Below are 26313 nucleotides of genomic sequence, written 5' to 3'. Positions count from 1 at the left end.
TCAAAGTTTGAATAGTTTTTATTCTGGTGCATGTTGGTGCTGTATTTGCCGAGCTTGATCCAAAAGAAATGAAGCACGTGGTTAAAGCAAAGAGTGGCATGTGGTTCATGAACCCCATAATTAGTTCCTCTTCCTAGCTCTAAGCAGTAATTAAATCTGCCACTTCTGCTCTGCTGATTCATTTATTTAGCTATTTAATTGCTCAACTGAATACATCTTTATCTCCGGAACTGCAACATTTTATTCAGACAAAGAAATAGCATAATCCATTTTTTTCCAAGATCAGGGACGTGTGAAAGAAAAGAGCATTAATACTACATGATTTGGTGGTGTTGTCACTTTTTACTTATCAAATAAAACAGTGTTTAAGGGAAAACTTCAACTGATACTTAAGGATAGCTTTCCATATATAGGGTTGTTTCCTCTCAGAGCTCATTATGTCAAACTTTGAATACTAATAAATCTATTCCAAGTTGCGATCAGGGTCATGAGTTAAACAGAGGAGCTCTCAGGGAATAATAGCAATAACTATATATAAAACAGGAAATCCAGCCACTACTTTATTGGCAGCAGATTTTTATCAACATTTTTAAAATGTAGATGTACAGCACACTGAACAGTAGCTTTCCTATAAAAAGCTCCTTTTGGGGATATTTCTGAGGAGTATGTGATTTACGTCAATGATGTCTTTGTCAGATTCATCTACCCGTCCTGCAGTTGGGTCCATAAAGCACAATGTCTTGAGTACATTCAAGCTTACTAACGAGAGTATTTGTACCATGCTGATACACATTTCCATAGGTGCAGTTTTCCTCACTGTGTATTTTTAGCATCCTTTGAAGGATGTAGAAAGATTCCTCGATCACTTTTATCCATAGTTTGCAAAAATGGATGGGAGAAGCATTGTGTAAAACAGTAAGGTCTAACTGACAATTAGTTTGAGAAGGAACCTGCTTTGGAAGTTGGAAAAAAAATTAGTAACCTTTTTTAATTGTCATGTCTTTGTTCTGTCTGTCCATCTAAAGTTTTATACCAGGCATGTCACTGTTGTCTGAGTCTATTTCACTCAGTTAGATTAATATTTATATTGGACTTCTTGCTGTCCTCTTACCAAGCTAGTTGTGTTCAAAACTGTGCAGCTCTCTAGATAGATCATTGTTTTAAATTCATTATTTAAAATTGTTCACCAGTTACCACTGGAGTAAAGGTTTTTTACTTGTATGAAGCTTTTGTTCGGTTCTTAGTAACTAGGCAAGAGTTTTGCCTGGGTAAGGACTTTAGGACTTGGCCCAAAGATACTTACATTGCACTGTTTTTATTGATTTTATTGTTATGCTTCTGCGTGAGCCTTCATTAAACAAATGACAACGGTTTTCCAACCTTGCCAAAACTGGAAATCTGGCAAGCAACTCTGTCCTTACAAGATTGTCCCATGATTTTCTCATAGAAATATAGGGCTGGAAGGGACCTCAAGATGTCAAGTCCAGCCCCCTGTGCTGTGGCAGGGCCAAGTAAACCTAGACCTTCCCTGACCGATGTTTGTCCAACTTGTTTTTAAAAGCTTCCAATGAAGGGGACTCCATGACTTCCCTTGGAAGCCTATTCCAGAGTTTAACTACCCTTATAGTTAGAAAGTTTTTCCTAATATCTAAACTAAATCTCCCTTACTGAAGGTTAAGCCCATTACTTCTTGTCCTACCTTCAGTAGGCATATAAGGCAATGGATCACCATTCTCTTTATAACAGCCCTTAACATATTAGAAGACTGTTGTCGGGTCCTCTTCAGTCGTCTTTTCTAAAAACTAAATATGCCCAGTTTTTAACCTTTCCTCATAGGTCATTTTTGTTGCTGTCCTCTGGACTCTTTCCAATTTGTCCACATCTTTCCTAAAGTGCGGTGCCCAGAATTGGACACAGTACTCCAGCTGACACCTCACCAGCAACAAATAGAATAGTTACCTCCTGTGTCTGATTATATACAACACTACTGTTAATACACCCCAGAATCATATTAGCCTTTTTTGCAGCTGCATCACATCGACCACTCCTACTCAGTTTCTGGTCCACTCTCACCCCTGGATCCTTTTCAGCAGTACTATTACCTAGTTATTCACCAGTTATTCACCATTTTGTAGGTTTCAGAGTAGCAGCCATGTCAGTCTGTATCCGCAAAAAGAACAGGAGTACTTGTGGCACCTTAGAGACTAGCAAATTTATTTGAGCATAAGCTTTAGTAGGCTACAGCTCACTTCATCAGATGCATAGAATGGAACATATAGTAAGATGATATATATATATATAGAGAGAGAGAGTATGATAAGGTGGAGTAAGAGGCTAATTAATTAAGATGAGCTATTATCAGCAGGAGAAAAGAAACTTTTGTAGTGATAATCAAGATGGCCCATTTAGACAGTTGACAAAAAGGTGTGAGGATACTTAACATGGGGAAATAGATTCAATATGTGTAATGACCCAACCGCTCCCAGTCTCTATTCAAACCCAAGTTAATGGTATCTATAGTTTGCATATTAATTCAAGCTCAGCAGTTTCTCGTTGGAGTCTGTTTTTGAAGCTTTTCTGTTGCAAAATTGCCACCTTTAAATCTGTTACTGAGTGGCCAGAGAGGTTGAAGTGTTCTCCTACCGGTTTTTGAATGTTATGATTCCTGATGTCAGATTTGTGTCCATTTATTCTTTTGCATAGAGACTGTCCGGTTTGGCCAATGTACATGGCAGAGGGGCATTGCTGGCACATGATGGCATATATCACATTGGTAGATGTGCAGGTGAATGAGCCCCTGATGGCATGGCTGCTGTGATTTCAACATGATTCCACCATGATTTCAACAGTTTCCATCCCACCATCAACGTCAGCCTAGACCAATCCACACAAGCGGTCCATTTCCTGGACACTACTGTGCCAATAAGCGACGGTCAAATAAACACCACCCTATACCAGAAACATACTGACCACTATAATTACCTACATGCCTCCAGCTTCCATCCAGGACACACCACACGATCCATTGTCCACAGCCAAGCTCTAAGATACAACCACATTTGCTCCAATCCCTCAGACAGAGACAAACACCTACAAGATCTCTATCAAGCATTCTTACAACTACAATACCCACCTGCTGAAGTGAAAAAACAGATTGACAGAGCCAGAAGAGTGCCCAGAATTCACCTACTACAGGACAGGCCCAACAAAGAAAATAACAGAACGCCACTAGCTGTCACCTTCAGCCCCCAACTAAAACCTTTCCAGCGCATCATCAAAGATCTACAACCTATCCTGAAAAATGATCCCTCACTCTCACAGATCTTGGGAGACAGAACAGTCCTCACTTACAGACAGCCCCCCAACCTGAAGCAAATACTCTCCAGCATCCACACAACAAAAACACTAACCCAGGAACCTATCCTTGCAACAAAGCCCAATGCCAACTCTGTCCATATATTTATTCAATTGACACCATCACAGGACCTAATCACATTAGCCATGCCATCAGGGGCTCGTTCACCTGCGCATCTACCAATGTGATATATGCCATCATGTGCCAGCATTGGTAAACCGTTGATAACTACTCTGAGTACAATCTTTCAACCAGTTGTGCACCCACTTTATTATAATTTAATCCAGACCACATTTCCGTAATTTGCTTATGAGTGTGTCATGCGGAACTCTTGTCAAAGCCTTACTAAAATCAAGGTATATCATGTCTACTGCTTCCCCCATCCACTAGGTCAGTAATCCTATTAAAGAAGGAAATTAAGTTGGTTTGACATGATTTGTTCTTGACAAATCCATGCTGATTATTCCTTATAATCCTATTATCCTCCAGGTGCTTACAAATTGATTGATTAATAATTTGCTTCAGTATCTTTCCAGGAATTGAAGTTAGGCTAACTGGTCTATAATTCCCTGGTTCTCCTTGTTTCCCTTTTTAAAGGTAGGTACTATGTTTGCCCGTTTCCAGTCTTCTGGGACCTCTCCCGTCCTCTGGGAGTTCTCAAAGATAATTGCGAATGGCTCCGAGATTAGTTCAGTTAGTTCCTTAATGCATCTAATTTATCTAAATATTCTTTAACCTGTTGTTTCCCTATTTTGGCTTGCATTCCTTCCCTGTTGTTAATGTTAATTGTGTTGAGTATCTGGTCATCATTAACCTTTTTAGTAGAATGAACAAGGAGTACTTGTGGCACCTTAGAGACTAACAAATTTCTTTATAAATTTATTTATAAAATAAATTTGTTAGTCTCTAAGGTGCCACAAGTACACCTCGTTCATTCTGCTGATACAGACTAACACGGCTACCACTCTGAAACCTTTTTAGTGAAGACCGAAGCAAAATAGGCATTAAGCATCCTAGCTTTCTTGATGTCATTAGTTATTAGCTCTCCTTCCCCTCTAAGTAGAGGACCTATGCTTTCCTTTGTCTTTCTCTTGCTCCTAATGTATTTAAAGAACCTCTTCTTATTGCCTTTTATGTCCCTTGCTAGGTGTAACTCACAGTGCCTTAGCCTTTCTTATTTTGACCCTACATACTTGTGCTGTTGTTTTGTACTCTTTATCAATTTGATCATGTTTCCACTTTTTGTAGGATTCCTTTTTCATTTTCAGGTAATTAAAGAGCTCGTGATGGAGCCATATTGGCCTCTTACTATTCTTCCTCTTTCCTTTTACATTTGGAATAGTTTGTAGTTGTGCCTTTTAATATTGTTTCTGTGAGGAACTGGCAACTTTCCTGAACTACTTTCTTCCCAGAGGACTTCCCTACCAGTTCTCTGAGTTTGTCAAGTCTGCTTTTTTGAAGTACATTGTCCTTATTCTTTGCTCTCACTCCTTTCCTTTCCTTAGAATCATGAAATCTATTATTTCATGGTCACTGTCACCCAAATTGCCTTTCACCTTCAGACTCACTACCAATTCCTCCCTCTGGGTCAAAGGATTTTGTATAAGATTTATCTAAAACTTAAGCGTTTTAGATGTATTTCTTGAATTAAACCAAAAAGTTCATCCATCACTATGCACATAGGCTCTGACTTCTATTTTTCCCAAAGGGTGTTTCACCCCGCTCTGCCCAAGGCCCTGCCCCACGCTGCCTCCCCCGCCCCTGCTCTGCCCCCTCCCCCAGGCCTCACCCTCACTCCAGCCCCAGAACACCCACAGAGTCAGCATCTATGACTATGCTCAGTGCACTAGCCCCAATTTCTTATGGCTTGTCTACATGGTGGAGAAATACACCAGACCCTTGCTGGTGCATACTAATGGTTCCCTAATGAGTGTAGCGTAGTACTGTTTCAAATGACACTATGTTAAAGCACACCAGCAGGGTCTTCACGGACCAACTAATGTGCAACACACTTTAGAGATCATACCCCTGTAGAGTGCACTACTGCCACTGTTTAGATAAGCCCTTTGAGTCTATTTTTTAAAAAAAGAACTAAGACATCCATCTTGGATGATAACCATAACAAGTAAACCATCTCAGACCCGCATATTAAGCATTTTAATAAAAAGAAGCACTTTTCATTGTGGAAGTACATGCAACTATGTGCAATGTAGTACCTGGGAATAAAAAGTTTTCCATTGTTTTCGACAGAAATTTGGTGCACAGTAGTTTACCACAGCAATTCAGGAACCTTTTCAAATGGTTTTTATCCCTGCTCTAGTATCATGCAAGGGCGTTATGTTAGTGTGTGTAAATTATAGAATGACATACTGTGCACAGGTGTATGAATACACTGACGTGATAGATGGAGAAGAGAGATAAATAGATCACCCACCTGATCACCCTTTAAACATTTTTCACATTTAGGAGTCTGAGTAGCAGCCGTGTTAGTCTGTATTCGCAAAAAGAAAAGGAGGACTTGTGGCATCTTAGAGACTAACCAATTTGTTTGAGCATAAGCTTTCGCGAGCTACAGCTCATGCATCCGATGAAGTGAGCTGTAGCTCACAAAAGCTTATGCTCAAATAAATTGGTTAGTCTCTAAGATGCCACAAGTCCTCCTTTACATTTAGGAGTGTCTGTGGTAGGAAATAGGGAATTGTTATGGCACACTTCCCCTCACATTAACCTAGCTATTGTCATCCTACCATCAACAGGCTGGAAATTGCTATCCTTCAGAGACTGCTGGGTTTACAAGCAGTGGAATGCAATTGAAACTCCTCCCCTCCCCACAGCAAGCATTGCCCAGCAACTTGTAGCAAGCAGCTGTCACCAGCCGCAATGGGAACTGGATGTTTGCAAAGTAATGTACATGCTTTAGATCTGGTCACTGTATAGTGAGCCACTTTGCTAAATCCTTTTTTGTAATCTGTAATTTAGTTTTAAGTCTCATTATCCAGCAATATAGTTCAAAACCAAAGGCCAGAATCTGATCTCACATACACCGGTGTAGCTCTAGTGTGGCAGTGAAGTCAGTAGAGTTACACTGGTGTAAAAGTGGTGTAAGTGGGATGAGACTCAGGTCCTGATCCTGGGAGCAAACATACAACAGTGCATGTAGTTTATTAGCACAGTAATAACTTTATGGAAGTGAATCTCATATTAATATGTTCAAGCTATGGAAAACGTGTCATTTTTGACATGACATAACCAACTGCAACTGTGGAAGACGGGGCCACAGATGATCAGACTTGCTACCCTAAGTCAGTTATCTGGTGGACATGTGCTCTGATACCTATACATATTAGTTACCAGCTTTCACACATGATTTACTGAGTGAGTTATATAGTACCTACACAAGAAAACTAATGGAGGCATAGCAATCTATAACTAGAAATGTACAACTTCGATAGCATGTTCATATGTCCTATGCTTGGGTGGATTTTGTTTTTAATCTCTGTCTCATTTATTTCTCTGTACTCCTGCTGTACACTGAGAGAGTCTTTACAATTTTATCACATTAGAATGTGACATTCCTGGCCTTGACAGTGCTTTTGTTTGGATATTTATAGCAGCTTCTGGTCATTGTTGAGCAAAGGAGATTGCCCTGCCCTCTGGCCCTTTCTTAAGCAGATTTTGGGCAGAAGCTCCTCTCATGTGGCACTAATTGAAATGATTGGTGGAGGGGTGTGGTGAGCTCACTGTGCCTGACTCTGGCTTATCTGCCAAGGGCTAAACCAGGGGAGAGGAGAGGGAGGGGAAAAAAAGAAAAAAAAAAATAAGCAAAGCTTTGCCTCATTCCAGTAGGGCTCAGGGCTCCCGGCCATCTGTCCACCCTTGGAATCAGAAGACAAATAGAGGGACCACACTCACTATAACTGTGCAGAAGGAAATTGTTCGGACACTGTGGCTGAGCTTTGCATTTGAAGTGCGGGCTTTGAGAGCGGCTCAGCAGGTCAGTACTTCTACCAGTCAGATTTATTTGTTCAGATGATGTAGAGGGTTTTAGCTGAAAATCTTTAGTATTAGAAATGGTATGTTATTTTCAGGAGTTAGATTGCAATTGAAGGACACGTTTCTTTGAAGCTTGAAGACTGAAACTCAGCTTGCTCTATTTGCTGTCCCATATGCATTATGATTCTGATCAGAGTTTTGTTTATCTAGCTGACTATTACTGGTGACATCCGATGGCTAGGGCAGCCTAACAATGGGCAAATCTTTAAAAGATTTAAACTAACAAGTTGCTTGAAAAGTGATTTGAATGGAGATGTTTTTATATGTGTGGCTTATCATCTGGACAAGTGTGCTACATTAAAATACGTATTAGGGATTGTCATTGGAAATATGTGTGCTTCATTTTGGTGAGTAACTCAGCCTGAGTCTGCAGCTTGAGAATTTAAATGCTGTAACACCATTTAGAGCCCCCCCCCCCCCGCCTCCGATAATAGTTTGCTGTAAGTTTAATGTGAAACGGGGAAAGGCAAGAGCAAGCTATTCGCTATGAAAACCACGAGCTGTAGTGGAATGATTAGAAAGGCAGAGGCTAAGAAGTTTTTGACATATTGTAAACTGGCATTACAGTAAAAAATCAAGTGAATTGTAATATTTTCTCACGTAGGGAGGTTTCATCATTTGAAGTTACATGAACATATTTAATATTTCATTCCAAAGTCTTGGGGTTTTTTTACCTTACTAATGAATGAACTTAAGTAAACAAGTGTATAGTCTAATGCTGTACATTGGACAAGAGAAATAAAGAAAAAGTACAACTTCTTACATCATATTTATTTTACTTAAGGAAAATTCAGTAGTATTCAGCAAATTAACAAAAATGTTATAATAATGGTAATAAAATCATCGTAGGTCTCTGGATTTTTTAAAAGTCAAACTATTATTTTTAGGATGGAAAAACTGTACAGTTAAGGCTAACTACATTTAAATTCATGTGACACATCTGTTATATAATTTCATATAAGCATCTTGAAGATCTGAATTATTTTTAATGCTGTATATTTAAACAGTCCTGTTACGTTTAAATATATCCATATGATTTCTGTTATGTTTGTATTTCTGAAGATAGTTTATTTGATCTCTTTCCTGATGATCATTTTTTACAATATGTATGAACTGAATATTTAATAGCCACATGATCTCGTGTAAAATTACGTTCAACAAAGTCAAGTCACAGCAGGAAATTATTTCAATCACTGTGCATGCGTGCCTTCAAATTTAAAAAAGAAATATGAATTGTGTTATTACAAAATTATCCCTTTGTCAGACCCAGCTATTTCACTTATTTCCTTCTTTATATGAAGTTTTTAGAAGTGAAACGATAGTGAAAAATGGAGTCAAGTAACTGGTAATCCATTTGTCCACTGCTTTTCTCCGTGTCTGGTGCAAAGTTCCAGCACTGTCACTGGATTATTCAAAATGGATTCTAAGAACCAGCCATACCAAAGGTGGGCAAGCGCTTAATAAAGGGTTTATGGATAGTTCTGATAGATACTTGCCGTTTATTTTTAAAAAAACTTTTAGTGATGCAGCTGTTGTATTAAAAAAAAATCTAGTCAGAGAAAAACATGAAAATATGTTGAGGAGTAACGACACATCTTTAGTAAAGGTACATGAAGAATATTGATAGCAGTTATACAAGTTGATATCGCTTGTGCACTATGAAAGAAGATCCCCTGTATATTTATCATCCCAATCCACAAATATGTCATAAAATAAGTATTCAGGTGGATGTATTTCTTGTCTGGACCAATACTGTTCCTTATAATTGCTGGCCTCTTATTCATCACTTTATGAACTTTTTCATAATGTTAAAATCAATAGCTGGTAGTTCCCTCAAGAACTGTATTTTAACACTTGGCATACTGTATGTGGTGATAATGCAATGAGATGTGACTATATTAAATGTTTATTCTTAAGTGAATGAACATATTTTTTCTGTACTTTAAAGAAGCTAAAACCCCAGCAAGTGCACTGCTAGTGATATTAGCAAGAAAAACAGTAGCATAAGAAAGCATCATTATTTTAAAACGGCCTCACAGTAGTCATTTTGGTAATATTCTTAGTGCTTAATGTCTGTTCCATACCCTGAATGCTAGATTTGATTTTCTTTCAGGTAGTTTATAATTTTTAATTTTAGTGCATTATTAATTGCCATAGGGCTAGATCCTTTTTACTCAGTTCTTATGCCCACAAAGGTTTGTCTGAAGAAGGATTTGAGTTATAAATGAGTCAGGGCTTCAGGATGTGGCCCATGCTATTCAGAATTCCGTTTACGATTAGGCCTTTGTGAGGGGATTTGTGTTTGACATTAATTAGAACTGATTTGGCTGGTATTTTTTTAGTACGAAATTTCACAACACTGGCTTATTCGTTGAATAATATACAGATAAAGTTTTGAACGCTTTGTCAGTGTCCCCTGCAAATTATGAGACATATTCTGTTACCCTGCACAAATGTGTAGTCATTTATATCCTTGAAAATTAGGTACAAAAAGTTACTATATCTGAATGGTAGTAATTTGTACCCAAGTTGCCCTCACTTTGTACTTGGTGCAGCGCAAGAGTGAATCGGGCCCTCCATCTTTACTAAGGACCAGACTCTTATGGCAGGGAAAGATGACAGCACGCTTCTTCCATGCTGCACGTATCGTGGAAGAGAAGACACCTGTATACAGTGTGGGAGGCTTCCAAAAGTACCAGGGAATATGGCTGGGGCCAAGTGGCTGTGGGTGCATGGGACACTTGCTTGGAGAAGAGGGTCTTCAGAAGCTGGGAGAAAGGGGAGGGATATTAGGCCAGGGATATTAGAGCATGCACTGGTGAGAAGTTGCAGGAGGAAGCTTGAGTGCTAGTCAGAGTGAGGGGTAATGACAGCTTTTGGCAATTAAGGGTGGTCAGGATGAAGGGCTGTTGAGTGCTATTGTGGGAGGTTTCTATAGCTGGGAGGGAAGTCAGCTATGGGTTCTTTTTGGACGATTATTGCATAAAGGATCCAGAGCTGGGAAGTGAGCATCAGGATGCTTGTTATCAAGGGCAGAGGGAGGCATTGGCAGCGGAGGCGGAGGCAGATCAGATGTAACAGTTACAAGGTGGGTGCATGGGGTGGGTTCCGCAATGAGGAGGCGTGAGATTCCGAATAACCTTCAGAGGTCTCTGCTACGTATATGGAAGCAGCAAAGCAAATGATTATAAACATCGAAAGACAGCAATTGCACTAATTACAAACCACGGTGAAGTCTAAAAATAAACTGAAATAGCGGTTTTTAGTGTTGCAAATTCATTGTGAGTTCCTATGAAAATAAAGTATTTCTGTAATTATATTTTTCTGTAAATTCTAATAACTCTTTCTGGCAGGAACATGTAGAATGCACAGAAATATAGTTGCACAGAATTTTTAAGACAATGTTGTTTTTTAAATCCAAATCTATCATATTAATAACTGCATTTTGCCACTTCAATTTGCTAAGCAACAGATGCACTTTGTTGCTTATGAAGCACCAAAGGAAAGAATGAATCCACACAAGAAGCAAGAGCTTATGTAAAGTTCATGAACAGTAGCAGAAAGATTGAATAATGAGTTCTGTAAATCTTGTTCCTTAAATATTTTAATGTAACTGGGATATTTTTCTGTGCTGGCTGCCGTCAGTGATAGAAGTATCAACAGGAGAAATATGGGTCACTTGGGTTTTAGCATTAAGCAGCAAATCCAGGGTCAATAGGATTTAGTTGAGATGTTCAGGTTTATTCAGTACATTTAGTTAATGAATGGTGGGTGGGGGAGAAGAAAAAAGTTTGTGGCAGGATTGGTGGAGGGGACAGAATGGCCTCCTGCCAAGTGGTACATCCTGCTGTAATTCTTCCTGATTGATAGATATTCCATAGGACAAAAAAGGAGCTGAGTGATGGGGATTTTAATTAAAAAATACCAGCACTAAATCCAGCTTTTTTGGATTAAAATTCAGCAGAAATACTTTGTAACAGACATCCATCTAGTATGAGGGCTTGTTTTGTTTTGTGTTTTGTTTTATTTATTAACGTTAACCTTTAACTGAGGGCAGTGGCGTTGGTAGAATTTTTATAGTGTGGGGGGTTCTGAAAGCCACTGAGCAAAATTGTAAATCTTGTATAGGATGAAACCACTTCAAGCCAGGGGGTGCTGCCCCCACTCCGAGCACCCCTAGTTCCAGAACCCTTGGCTGAAGGGAAAAAAACTATAATGTGTTTAAGCACCTAGACACTGCCTATAAGACTATGAAAATACTCAGAGACATCACATATGAAACCCCATCAGTAAGAAATGTTTGATTCAGCCACAAAAAATCATGTTTAGGTCAATTAATTCACACTTTAATATAATGCAAACTTCCTGCCAAACAGAATCATGATCTCTACAATATGAATGGCCTGAACTGTATTAACCTGGACTCTGAAACTCTATGTTCTGTCAAACATTTCCATACATATTCTTAGGCATTTTGATTTGGGTTCAACTCCCCCAAATCCTCCTTATAGAGTGGCCAGTTTTATAAATCAGTGTAATAAGTACATTGGGGCCTGTTTTTAAAGATAAAAAGCTTTTATTTAAATTTAAAAGAAAATGTTGCTGAATAATTTTGTTCCTAATGGGCCAATTTAGGTATTTGTTCACTCTGTCCCTATTGGGCAAAACTCCAACTGAAATCAGACTTTTTCCCAAGGCTAGAGAGGACATTTAGATTCTGCTGAACTTTCCTTCTATATCTACCCCCTCAGAGGTTTGGACTGGACTTCTCAGCCAGCCCTGGGAGTTTTATCTGACTAAAGACCAAGTAAAACTACCAAGACTGGGTGCACTGACTTCAATAGACATGTCCCTGAGGAAGTAGTAGGCAAGGACCATAGGATTTGACCATACCACAAGCTATTGGCAGGCTTCAGAGTAGAGACACTGTGTACCTGCTTGTCTTGAGAACATCTTCTCTGCTTAGGTAGTCTCGTGGTGGTTACTCCTAGGTCCTGTCATGTATGCAGGCCTTTGAGAATGTTCTCTCAGCACCTCTCAATAAAATTTGCATTTGAGCTAGTTGAAAAATTATGAAATTTTGACAGTTTGTAAGAAAAATGTGGTTTATCAGCTCAAAAATATTTCAAAAATTTGAAACTTTGAGATGGCCTGAGCTTAAAAAATGGCATGACTTTATTGATACTCAAATGAAGGCATGGATTTTTTTTCAATTGCTCTGCTATGTCATAACTACATTGGCTCCCCAGTACTGCACAGCGAACCCCACGTACGTGTGAAGCAAGTAGGGTTTCAGAAGTGTGTACAGGACAGTGAGAGTACTCCCTAAAGGTTTTATCAACTTTGAAATGGAAAGAGTCATAGATCTGTTTGTTGGCAGCAAGAAGGACTGGCCATTCATGCTAAATTCAGGATTTCGCTGAGTGATACAGTGTGGTAGAGACTGCAAGGAGCCATCACCGACAGCACAGCCCATATAAGGGCCCAGCAGAATATGCATCCCCTTCAGCCAAGAGAGAACAGGTATATAATGCAAACTTGGCAAAATGGCACACAGCACTCTACAGGGAGCAGAGACATCACATGAAGGGAATAAGCTTCATTACCCAAAGGCAGGATGCCTTCTGGTGCTCCCTTTGGAGCAGTGTGTCTCCATAGCACTCGTTTAGCCTTTGTGCAATTTGCACAATCAAGCCCTGAAAAAGCTGTTTTTACCAACATATTCAGGGCCCAGTCCTGCCACCCTTACTCCCTTTGGATACTATCCACACCATTTGAGGCCAGTGCAAAATCTATCCACCATTGAAACCTTATTAAGAGGATAGAGTCAGGCCTTCAATAAACATGAAACTTTTTGTGGCTGTCATTCAGATTGCAAAAACTTCGTATGTGTCTAGGATCTCATTAGAATGGCTATGGGCGGGTGTCAACGCCTAGCCAGGAAGTTATAATGGAAGTTTTGCCTACACTGGAACACTGAACATGGATATAGAAAAGCAACAAAGCGTAATAAAGAACGATAATATTTAAAAAAGACACAAACCTTTTTAAACTCACAGCCCCTCTGATCAATAATTGTCATGCCGGGTTGAGCTCAGCACTGCAAGCCAGCCACCCCAGCTCCAGTAAGAGCTGACTATGTTTGATTAAGCTGATTAAGGAGGCTAATTGCTTTTATTTTTATTTGTTTGTAGCTTTCCTCAATGTGAAATTAAAATAAACTAGATTAAGAAATACATACTTTGCTCCTTGTGCCTGAGGTAACAGACCCTTTAACCTCCAACTCTGCTGGCATATGGGTTTGGGATTTTGGTTGGTAGAGGTAAGAGCAAATGTGAAACTGAGATCCAGGTTTTGATTCTCCGATTTTCAAGGTGTTTAGATCTCTGATTTTGGTTCAGAATAAGAGTAGCAATTATTAGTTAAGCACTTAAATTCTGATGAAAGAGCAGGGTTCCAATGAACTCCAAAGATTGTTGCAGGGTGTGTTGTCCTGACAATATTTACTTTTGATAACTATGGATCCAGTGTAGATAATGGACAGGCTGTCTATGTCAATATAAATATATGGGCAGCACATATTGTATACTTGTGAACTGTTTAAAAAATTTAAAAAAAAATCTGAGAAACTGTTCTCATACAGCAGTCCAATGCCCCCATCAGTGTTTGCAACATCAGATAAGTCGGATGACTCCAAATTTAACCATGTATTTTAAAATCATGAGGTAGATGACTCAGTATTTTATGGCATCTATTTTAGTGAAGTGAAAATCCCTGTCCCTCACCTGCTTTTCAGAATAGGCATGCCACCTAAAACTGTTAAGACACTGCTCACCAGTGGTATGTCAGAGCCAAGCAGTAGGTATACAATGTGCCATTCACTTCACTCGTGTATGCCACATGCCACAAAATACTCCATTACCACTCCTCCATGTTACATTTTGACTGCATAAATTCCACTTCATGTCTTTATTTACACATTGCATTTTTGAAAATGTGCAGAAAATGATACTCTTTTCCCAAAATTTTGAACTTTAACTACAAATTAATTTTCTACTTATATTCACCTTAGGCTGAATTGTGAGGTTCTTACTCAGTTTATTACGACTCGGTCTTTCCTCAGGCTGAGTCCCATGAAATGCAGTGGAATTTGTCAGAGTAAAGACTAAGTAAGAGACTCTAAGATCCGTCATATTTTGAGGTGGTTCTCATCCTCTGATATTTCAGAGTGATATTCGAAGAAAAATTATTCTATTTCCTTTAAATAGCATGTCCGATATTACCATATAATACACATTATCACATATACATTTATGCCAATGTACCTGTCACCCAGTCACTGGCTTAGGGCCCAAAGGCCTTCAAGTAGAGTCAGAAATCCGCCTGATGTATTGAAATGCTAGATTCTGCATTTTGATCTCTGATTTAGCTGTAAGTGATGTATATAGAATGGTATAGAGCCAGATAAATCAGTGCTGACTACATATCTGTGGAAGCTCAAGAGCACAAATTAAGCTGTTGGCATGCCACGTGCTAAAAAATGTGGCTCTACAGTCTCCTATTTCCTACTGTGTCTTCACTGCTAATTAGTGTTTTGTGTACATAACTCCATGTTCCTTGAAGAAAAACACACTTTTCTGAGACTGCCAGTGCCTACATAGAAGACCTGTGTATATGGGAATCTGTGCCTGTTGGAGGAACTTTTGAGGGCCTGGGGAATCCCATCTAAAAAGATCAAATTGCAGTGTGGATCTGTTGGTAGCACATGGTCCATAGGCTGTTAAAAGCAACTAATTTTGTCTGATTTCAGGTTAAGACCTTGTATTTAATTTAACATTGATGTGAATCGTGTGCCTACCCTTATGGAAGAGTCCTATAGAATTTAGTAGAAAATAATTCTGTAGGTATTTTGAATCATTCTATATTCAAACAGAGAGAGAGCCCTACCAAATTCACAGCTATGAAAAATGCATCATGGATCGTGAAATCTGGTCTCCGACTGTGAAATCTGGACTTTTATGTGCTTTAACCCTATACTATACAGATTTCATGGGGGAGACCAGCGTTTCTGAAGTTGAGGGTCCTGACCCAAAAGGGAGTTGCAGGGCAGGTCACAAGGTTATTTTTTTTGGGGGGGGAGGGGGGTGCGCCGTATTACTACCCTTACTTCTGTGCTGCCTTCCGAGCTGGGCAGCTGGTCACTGGAGAGTGGTGGCTGTTGGCCAGGCGCCCAGCTCTGAAAGCAGTTCCCCACCACCAGCAGCACAGAAGTAAGGGTGGCCATACCAGACCATGCCATCCTTACTTCTGCGCTGCTGCAGGAAGTGGCTCTGCCTTCAGAGCTGGGCTCCCAGCCTGCAGCTGCCACTCTCCAGCTGCCCAGCTCTGAAGGCAGCACCACTAGCAGCAGCAGCGCAGAAGTAAAAGTAGCAATACCGCGACCTCCCAACAACTCCTTTTTGGGTCAGGATGCCTACAATTACAGCTCTGAGAAATTTCAGATTTAAATAGCTGAAATAATTAAATTTACGATTTTTTTAAATCCTAGGACCATGAAATTGACCAAAATGGACAGAGAATTTGGTAGGGCCCTAGATATAGAACTATGCATCAGCTGTAGTAAGATTCAAAAAAACATAAGAAAGGATATTAAATTCTATAGGTTTTTAGAATAATTTCTGTAGAATTTAGATGAATTTCTGTGAAACTTTTATTGTTTCAATCCCTATTAAATTCTATTGGACTTTTCCCTAAGGATAAATCCACACTTACTGTATTGAAGGCACACAAATTCCCAACACACTCACTTCATTGAACATGCATTGCACTGAAAATCTGCTTGGTGGAAAGCCATAGTTTCTAGATCCGATTTACCTATGCATTCTGAGAGAAAAGCAGCAGTTAACTCAGTATTACTGGTACTCCTGGGGAAATTCTGTGCCACTGTGCATGCACAGAATTCATATCCCCTGCAGATTTTTTTTTCTCTGTAGAAAATAGATTCTGCCAGAGATGCACTGCAGTTATGCCTTTTGCCCACCAGGGGCTGCTGTGGTGCCAGAGGGAAGCCACTCACCAGCTGTGACAGGCAATAGGGAGAGAGCAGAGGCTGCATTCCTCACAGTGCTCTGCCCGCAGGGCCAGGTGAGGATTCACATATGGGCAAGACAGACAGAGTGGGGCACATGGGGCTGCTGGGAAGGTGGTCACAGACTGGGATTCAGAAAGGCTAGTGGAGGGATGGACTGAATGGGAGTGGGGGTGCAGGGCCACATGGGGATGGGGGTTGGGGAACATTTTGTTCAACCCAAATGAAATTTGTTTTGACTTTTCAATTTGCCAAACATTTCAAAAAAATTAGATGACACTGAATTATTTAATTTATTTATTTTATTATTTATTAAATGGCCTGTGAACTGAAAAATGATCTATTGGCACAGCCCTATTTATAGGTAACTTTTCAAAAGCCATCAGTTGACTCCATCCACCTTGAAACACAGAAAACTTGATTAACTCCGATCATTGGTCTGCTTTTAAAAATGTAGATCTATTGTATTTGGTCTTCACAAAACGAATGGCTGCAGTAGTTTGTAAAGGATAGGGAATTGATCAGGATACACAGGAGACATGTGAATGGATTTAAAGTGGCAGGCTGCAACTCTATTAATTTTAATATGAAGAAGGGATGGCTGAAACCCCGCCCCCCCCCTCCAATCTGCCAGGCATTAATTAGGTCCAATGCAGGGTTAAAAGACCTCATATCATACAACCAAGGAATGAGAGGGGACCCTGGTAGCAAACTCCCACTACTGATCCATGAGGGGGAATGAGGGTATAGATGAGTGGCAGCTGTGGAGATTTAAGTCTTTCTCTCACACGCACACACACATGCACGATCACCTGCTCAGGGTTTCCCCAGGAGCTGGCCCTGGAAGTCTGCTACCTGCACTGGACACCAGCCACAAGTTGCAACAATATTTTTTATGTTTATTACCTCTCCTCCCCCACCTTTTCTGGCACTCTCTCTCATCCATATGCCCACTTACCAGTCCTCCAGGATGCTGTGAAGAAAGAAGAACAAAAAAAAATTATAATAAACCCACTGGGCAACTTGCCGATCTTTTTCCAAGGAAAAAAATTCCTTCCTGACCACAGAAGGTGATCTGGTCAGACTCACAGCAAGCCCAGAGACTCAACTCTGATAGCTATACCACCTATAGGGCTGGGCAGCTTTCAGAATCAAGAATGACTGCTGGGAGGTGGTTGGGGATGGGGAGGTGTGTTTGTTGGAGCCAATTGGCTCCCTCACATCCCTGAATTGGCCCCAGCCCCACCCCATACATAATCCCTACATGGGAGGGAGACTAGAAGAAAAGGAGGACCCAGGTGCCAGTGGGTTACCTTCCTTCCTACCAGGATCTGATGGAATGGTCAACCCCCTACCTATTAAATCAATACTCCATCCCTCCCCTCCCGCACTCCCTGACCTGCTAAGGCCAGAGGGGGCATTCTACTATCAGGGCTTAAGTTAATGACCAAAGGGACAGTAAATCATGATTAATATTATCCAGTATTTTCTAATAGAGACTAGCAGAAAAATAGTTTTTATGAACATGTATTAGATTATTAGAGAGACACAAATGTGACTTACTATAAATGATACCAAGGAAAAGCAAAGCTTTGAGTGAAGGAAATAAAGCTATTTTTATATGGTTAAGTACAATGAAATCACTCAAAAGAAAGAAAAAAGCATTAGAAAAAGTGAGTAACCGTGTGTTTGTAGCAGTTATGAAAAGTTCATCAAATGCAGTAGCAGAAAAAGTTACATTTATTTTCCTATGATCAGGGATTTAGATAAGTCATTCTGGACAGTATACTTTATAAGAATTGAATTCAACATCTAGGAAGTGTGAGACTGTGCACAATTAACATGATCTCCGACAATAGCTAATATGTTCTGACAAAAGGAGATGTTCATAGCAGCAGTGCAAAGAGTAAGGGAGTTAGATCATTTTTCATTTTTCAGAGTCACTGATACCTTAAGTACGTGTGTTTGTTTGGTGACAGGGTGATGCAGGGCAGAGGTCAGGTTGTTTAGGTGGCTTTAACAGCAAATTTCCATATTTCTGATGTTAGCTTTCTTAAGGCACTCAATCTGTTTAGCATATCAAAAAACTAAGATACGGGGTGTCTTGATCTCAGCCTCAGTATTGCCAACCTCAAGAGATCAAAAATCATGAGTTTGGCTCCAAAATCATGAGATTTTCAAAAAAGAGATCATGTTGTGTTTTCAGATGTACCTTTTGAACTGCCTCCCCTCATCCTCAATGTATGAGTCAGACAGTTAGCATTCTCCTTGCTCCCAAGTTAATGGGGTAAGGTGATTTTGACCCTGCTGCAGGAGCTCTGTCCGCCACGTCTGGACATCCCCTGCCCAGCAACTAATTCTGCCCCAACCTGCAAATCAATCCTGCCCCCCCCAGTTCCATATCAGTTCAGCCCCCGCATCCCTCATTAGTTCACCCTTTCCCCCTCCCCCGCCTCACTTCTGCTCCTTTTGGGATTCTTCTCCCTTTCCCAGCACTGGGGGGAAGGAAGCTGTAACATGGTCCTCTCCCCCACTTCCAGGTTGGGGAAGGAAATCCAGGGGCTCTTCACCTTCCCCCCCCCCGCACCCGCCCATTCCCAGGCAGGTGTTCTGGGGGTGGGGGCCAGAGGTGCCTTCCCAGTGCTCACAGGAGGGGAGGGAGTGGAATTTCTTCAGTCTAGCAGACAAAGTTATAACAAGATCCTATGGCTGAAGCTAAACAAATTCAGACTGGAAATAAGGTGCAAATTTTTAGCAGTGAAGCATTGGAATATCTTTCCAAGGATTCTGGTGGGTTCTCCTTCACTGAAAATCTTTTAATCCAGATTGGGTGTTTATCTAAAAGAAAACGCTCTAGGAAATATTTCAGGAAAGGTCTATGGCTTGTGGGCAGAGTAGGTGATCACAGTGGTCCTTTCTGGCCTTATTCTATGAATCTATCAACAATGTAAGCCATGCCCACTCAGTGTGGTGCTTTGTCGTCTTCTGTGGTGGCTAGGCCACAACAGTTGATGAGCCTGCTACAGCCTTTGAGTCTGTGAGCCAGGACCTACAGAGGTAGGTGTTTTCGTTCAGACAGTAAAGGCTCCTGCACCTTAGGTTCCATCTCCACTCTGACACCACTCAGGGACACTAGCATTCCAAGAGGAACCTTCACTTTGGATTTCCGTATTCAAAGGTGTTTTTGTAGCCTAGGATGTTGAGAAAACTACAATATTGAGTTACGGGTTTCTTCCTTTAAGTTACTGAGAGATATTTATAATTTTATCTCTTATTTAATGATATCCAATTGTATGAGGAAATTTTATATATAACTGCTCTCTGCCAGTTTATATCTCAGAGGGGGATGGGTCGAATATTTTTTGTTTGTTTACATGTGTGCCAGTTTTGGTTATTCCATTTATCCCTAACTTGTTGGGACTTGAGATTCGTACTATGAGATTTAGATTTTGACCTTTTGTCTTGTCCCAATAAAACCTTTTCAGGTTCCCCCATTCATTGTAGCAGAAAATCCCATTTATTATCGGAAAGAATATCATGCTGCAATGTAACATTTTTATGCCTTCCACACTTAACGTTAAAAAATTAACCTTATTTTAGGGATGGGGGGGGCAAGTAAAGTAATTATAGACATGGTAATAAACTGCAGGACAGACTTGCTTTTACTTAGATAATGTACACAAGCTAAAGCTATCCTTTTTACTGTGCCTTTATTACATTGCATTGTGCACAGATGGATAGGCTTTTAGTGGGCTCAGGAGCAACAGAGGCCCACCCATATATATCTAAACCTTTCTAAAGCAACTGGAATTCCCTTAGGAGCAGTACATTAAAGCTACGATGAAAATGGAGTTTTCTTTTACCTTGTGACCTTTCTGTTTTCCCTTCATGAGGAGTATGCAGCAAAGATCCTCTCTCTGGTGCATAATATTAGTCAATAAAGTTAAAAGCACCAGATCATATATGTACAGGGAGATAAATAATAAAGTAGCCAGATCTGGGTTTGCCTACAGCTACTAATAAAATGTCACCTACATTTTAGTTCTGTATGCCTCTAACAGCATAGTTAAAAATGCATTAAAATCTGATGCACTCTATGGGAATATGACTGAGCTTGCCAGATAGAGAAATATATTGTCTAAATAATACCTTCAGAGGATATTAGATGAGCATAAAAGATTACAGATGCAACTAAAGTGCATTTCCTTTCTATTCCCTCTGCCACTAATGTAATTCAGATGTTTTAGACACATGTTTTTTTTATATTTGGATTATTTTGTGGAGGACTTAGTAGATTTTAAAAAATCCTTATTTGTCTGTATTGATTTCAAAGACGCATTAATTCTTAACAGTTTGAAATACTTCACTGGAAACTTCCCTTCACTGTGATTTTAAACCATGACTGTCATCTTACTGAAGCAAATTATTCATGATTATACTACATTAATGTTCTTACACACTTTTATTTATTGGAGCTGGGCAGATGCCTTAAAAATAAAATTTCCACACATATTTGCGTAAATTTTAAAGAAAATGAATTTGCTTTGGCTTCTTTTATGTCTTTTATTTGCACTTCTTTTATGTCTTCTTTCTGAGAACTTGTTTCTAGTGAATAAGTCCGGTGGGAGTTTCAACAGGAACAGCTCTGTTTTCTATTTATGTCAGGGGAGTTTTCAGATTGATGTTTTGTTTCATTTTCTCTATAGCAATTATCAATTTTTATCAAAACATATTTCTTCATTATTTGCTGGAGTGATTCATTGGCTATGCGATCAGACTATGTGTGGCTATGCTATCAGTGTTGTAATAGCATGAGAAATAAAACAATGGATGCCTCTCACCAAAATGTGTAGGGGTAGTAGTACTGCAAATGGATAACTAACAAGTAATATTACTCCACTGCAGTCAATATTTTCACCTAAAGGTCAGTTGCCAGTAACACCAATTTACTTGCAAAGAACAGGCGAATATTGTCCCATTTACAGTGCTGCCTGGTACTTTCCCTGCCTATTGGCTCCCTGATGGACATTGCTCCTTCGCCATCTTTAGTCCAAAATCCCAACAGGAGGACCATCTAATCCTTTTACTGAGTTTGATCTACACATCAGTAAGGCTATGTTTTAGTCATGGGTATTTTTAGTAAAAGTCACAGGCAGTAAACAAAAATTCACGGCCCGTGAGTGACCTGTCCATGACTTACTATATACCCCTGTCTAAAACTTGTGGCAGGAGCTCAGGGGGGACGGCCAAGGAGGGGGGCGTTGCGGGTGCTTGGGGAGTGGAGCTGGGGCAGGCTCCCAACCCTGCTCCTGAGCTCCCCATGCTGCCTCCACTCCACCCCAAGCCCCTGTTCTGCAGCTCCCATTGGCTGGGAACTGTGGCCAATGGAAGCTGTGGGGGCGGTGCCTGCCGGCAGAGGCTGCCCGGAGCTGAGGGAGGAGAGTTCCTCTTGCCCTTCTGGGGAGCCCCCCCACACCCAAACTCCTGCTGCTGGAGGGTAGAAGGGGGGGACCGAGACTGCCCCAGCAGCAACCCTTGCATCTGGCCCAGGGGCTGCCTGAGCTGCTTAGGCCAGGCCAGGCACAGCAGCTGCTGCAGAAGTCACGGAGGTCACAGAAAGTCACGGAATCCATGACCTCCGTGACAAACATGGAGCCTTGCACATAAGTGCAGCAACATGATAGACAAACCAGTGCTGTTTGTGGGAGCAGCAGTAAAGGCTCTTCTGATCTCAAACGAGTGTAAGTCAGAAGTAACTCCACCGTAAAGCTGGTGTGAGTGGGTACAGAATCAGGCCAGTTGCCTTTTGATGTATTTCTATGTGGATTTTCCAAAGAGAGGAGATAGGGGAGATAGTGGGAAAGGAGAATTAGAGGGGATTAGGGGGAGTCTCAATGATACAGAAAATGGTTTGGGATAAATAGTTAGGGACAGCTTTTATTCAACATTTCCCATAGCACCCTTAGAGTTGCCAGGTGTCCGGTTTTTGACCGGAACACCCGATCAAAAAGGGACCCTGGCGGCTCCAGTCAGCACCACCAACTGGGCTGTTAAAAGTCCGGTCGACGGTGCTGCGGGACTAAGGCAGGCTAGTCCCTACCTGTCCTGGCACTGCACTGCGCCCCGTAAATGGCCAACAGGTCCAGCTCCTAGGCAGGGGAGCCACGGGGTTCCGCATACTGCCCCCGCCCCAAGCACCAGCTCTTCACTCCCAATGGTTGGGAACACAGCCATTGGGAGCTGGGAGGGCAGTGCCTGTGAGCGAGAGCAGCGTGCAGAGCCTCCTCCCCCCCCACCCACCTAGGAGCCGGATCTGCTGGCCGCTTCCGGGGCACAGCGCAGCGCCAGGACAGGCACAGAGTCTACCTTAGCCCCACTGCACCGTTGACTGGGAGCTGCCTGAGGTAAGCCCGTGCCCCAACCCTAAGCCCCAGCCCGGAGCCCACACCCCCAGCCCAGAGCCGTTACCCCCTCCTGCACCCCAACTCCCTACCTCAACCCACAGCCCCCCTCCCACACTCCGAATCCCTCAGCCCCAGCCTGGAGCCCCCTCCTGCACCCAAACCCCTCATCACCAGCCCCAGTGCAGAGCCCTCACCGACTCCCACACCCCAACCCCCTGCCTCAAACCGCAGCCCCCTCCTGCACTCTGAATCCCTCGGCCCCAACCCCCAGCCTGGAGCCCCCTCCTGCACTCCAAACCCCTCATCCCCAGCCAGAGCCCGTACCCCAACTCCCTGCCCCAGTCTGGAGCCGCCTGCCGCACACTGAACCCCTCATTTCTGGCCCCACCCCTGAGCCCACACCCCAGTTAGAGCCCTCACTCTCTCACACATCCCCATCCCTGCCCTACCCCAGTGAAAGTGAGTGGGGAAGAGCGAGCCACCGAGGGAGGGGGAATGTGGTGAGCGGGGTGAGCGGCCTCAGGGAAGGGGCAGGGCTAGGGTGTTAGGTTTTGTGCGATTAGAAAGTTGGCAACCCTAAGCACCCTCAATGTGCCGGGCACTGGACAAATTAGTAAATAAGACATATCCCTACCTTGAAGAGTTGACTCTCTAGGTGTAACTTAATGTCACAGTGAAACACGTAAATGCTACTGAAAGTGATACATATATTTCATTTTGGAATCTTCCGTTGCCCAGTACTCTAAGACCCTGATTCTGCAAGATTTACAGTCCTACCTGCTCAACTTTATGCACTACCAGTGGGCCCATGACTCACAGGATTTGATCTAACTCTAACTGCAGTAAATGTTCAACTCCCCTTAACTGCAATAGTGCTGAATCAGGCCCATCGTGCGGAAAGTTCAGTCCACCTTTAATTCTGTGGAGGACTAGGACCTAAATGTGCAAGTTTACATTAAAAATAAATAACTGATTCTTGCAAAAGCTCTAAAAAGTTGATTTCAAAACGGCTACCAAAGGTCTGGCTCTTTTTATTTTAAATACTTATATTTCAAACAGTACATAGTAGAAGTCCAATAACCCTAGTGGTCTTTCTGAATTTACTAGTGATTCTCAGATAGTAAATACTCTGCTGAAATATTTGATGCTTCTTATTTTAGTTATTTGCTTACCACATTTGACACAATTCCACAGCCATTTTATGTAAGACCATGTCAACTTAAAACTCACACTCTGTCCATACATATTTACCTACTCTTGTTACAACTAACATGCAGGATTACCATAGCTGAAAGACAGAGAGAAATTTTTTTTCCTTTGTGTTTATTTTGTCAAATGTACAACACTCTGTGTATCAGTTTCTCTGTTTTCCCCTTTATCATCATTAAGAGAGAGACTCACAAACAGTAGACTTTCTCACAGCAACAGGAAAGAGAACAAAATTTTTAAAAAATTCCGGAAAATGTTGTAAAACACAGGGATTCTGAGCAGGTGAAGTATTTGAAATGATTTTTTCTTGAAATGGATTAGATTTCAAATTGTTAGCAACCCATAACATGGCAGTTGTGAATTCTGAGTTGGAGCAGAATCAGCCCTCCTTGTTTTATCTTGTTTGAGAAGCAAATAAACAATAAAAATATAAAAATGAGCAGGGAGCGAGCAGATGTGCCCCCTCCATCTTGCTAATGCATCTTCTGAATTGTTTCCTTTGGCCTGTGTCTCTCCAAAGAAACCTTGTTTTCAGCTGCATCTCTCAATCCATAGGAAAGAAAAGACTAATGAAAATATCTGCAGTGCTCTGTAGCACAGAGTGAGGATTAAAGTCTTAATCTAAACATATTTTTAATCAAGTAAAATAGAACTCATTTACAGGGGACTCAGTTATAGCGAAACACTGCTTGTGGGGCAAAATCCTGCTCCATCCTCCATAGCCACAAAGAGTGTTACTGTGGCAGAAGCAGTAAGGTTATACTATAGGGGGTAGGATTTGCAGAGTGTATACAGGAGTCTGCACCCCCCCCTTGCAGACCATGGAGCAGAGCTCTATAAATGCTCCACTTGCTCCAGTGCACTAAGAGGGGAGCAGGAGGGCAATTATTTTATCTTACAGATCAGTAGACTAAACGTGTCCGTTTATTGTTATTCCACTGTATGTAATTTATTTGTTTACAGTATAATGTATGTCAGATGTACAATGAAATAAAAGATGGAGATTTCCTGGGATAAAACCTGCTTCTTTCTCTATTTTGAGAATGTTTAATATGCTAAGTGTAAGATCAGGTCTGACCTGCAAATACTTTCTACAGTCAATGAGCCAAATTCTTCCCTGGTGCCAACAGAGTTAGAGTAGTGATGAATTTGGTCCGGCATGTTTTATGTTGCAATCATATTATCTCAGATGGCTAGAGAGGTAGAAACTCTAAAACTTCACAAACCTCGTTTGCAAAAGGAAACATGGCTGATAATCTGTCTAATCTTCAGTACGTTGAGAAAAGCAGCCTTGTTCATGAACCCTCAGCAAGCAGAAAATTGTGTGCACTCATATGCTTTTTTTAATTGAGAGCTATCTATTAGGATATATTTTAGATGGTTAGACAGTAGCTGCAGAAACAAACAAAACTGCCTTTGTAGTTCATTTCATGAGACTAGCTTTTGTGTCCGCAGTCTTGAATAGAGTAACAGTTGCCTGTGACAATCTTTCTTTCTTTTATAAGTCTTATCCATAAAAGGGACCGATTTAGCTATATTCATTAAAATAAATCTCTTCTTTAAAATTGTGATTTTTAATCTGGGAATATGTAATAATTATGCAAGGCCCATGTATTTGTTTAAAACTCCCTCTTCTCAGCAGTTTGTACACACAAACATCCCCATAAAAGTCTTTTTAAAAAGGATGATGAGCCCCAAATACCATATTTTGGCAATTTAAAGTATTGCAACTCTGTGTTCTTAGTTGATGATAGTTTTAGACTTGTCACTACTGATATATTTTAGTGCACTCTATCTGGTTACTATTTCACATAACAAACCAATTAAATTGGCTACTTTGATGTATTCTTTTACCCCCAGTCCCTGGCTTCTTGGAGCCAGATTCTGAGGATTGTGTTAAATTTTAACCTAGCCCTTACTCAGATATTAAAGCCAATGATTTTATGAAAAGCTGAGGTTCAGATAGCCCTGTCCTATGGTAAACCTTGTGGGAGGGGGCTCATGAGGAGGAAATCTCCATAAGAATTCCCTTGTGGAGTTTCTCCTTCGTTAGTCTGTTGGAGCAATGGGGTTTGCTCCTACTCTTGGCCCACCCACAAGCAGGGAGGATCTCCCAGGATCTGGAGGTATTTGGGAGCAACAAAGGGCAGGGGAAGCAAAGGGCCCCACCCTCCCACACACCCCCCTCTAGCCATAGTCCTGGC

The 26313-nt window shown here is 41.2% G+C and overlaps 1 protein-coding gene across 17 annotated transcripts in view; it reads left to right on the top strand.

The window, feature by feature from the left end:
- The window catches only part of LOC141982806 (poly(rC)-binding protein 3-like), a 714223-nt gene that overhangs the window by 500041 nt on the left and 187869 nt on the right, over nt 1-26313 (top strand). Inside the window, exon 1 of one of the 17 annotated variants that reach the window (XM_074945183.1) lies at nt 6869-7349. The exons of the other annotated variants lie outside the window; for them this stretch is intronic. The gene's annotated coding sequence lies outside the window, so the exon portion shown is untranslated. Of the gene's footprint in view, nt 1-6868; nt 7350-26313 lie in introns of those variants that run through there. 17 annotated transcript variants of the gene reach the window in all.

The sequence above is a fragment of the Natator depressus genome, chromosome 2, assembly GCF_965152275.1.
Source record: "Natator depressus isolate rNatDep1 chromosome 2, rNatDep2.hap1, whole genome shotgun sequence".
In the NCBI taxonomy this organism is placed as follows: Eukaryota; Metazoa; Chordata; order Testudines; family Cheloniidae; genus Natator; species Natator depressus.
Note: the sequence above shows the minus strand (reverse complement) of the source record. Positions and strands in the feature narration are given on the sequence as shown.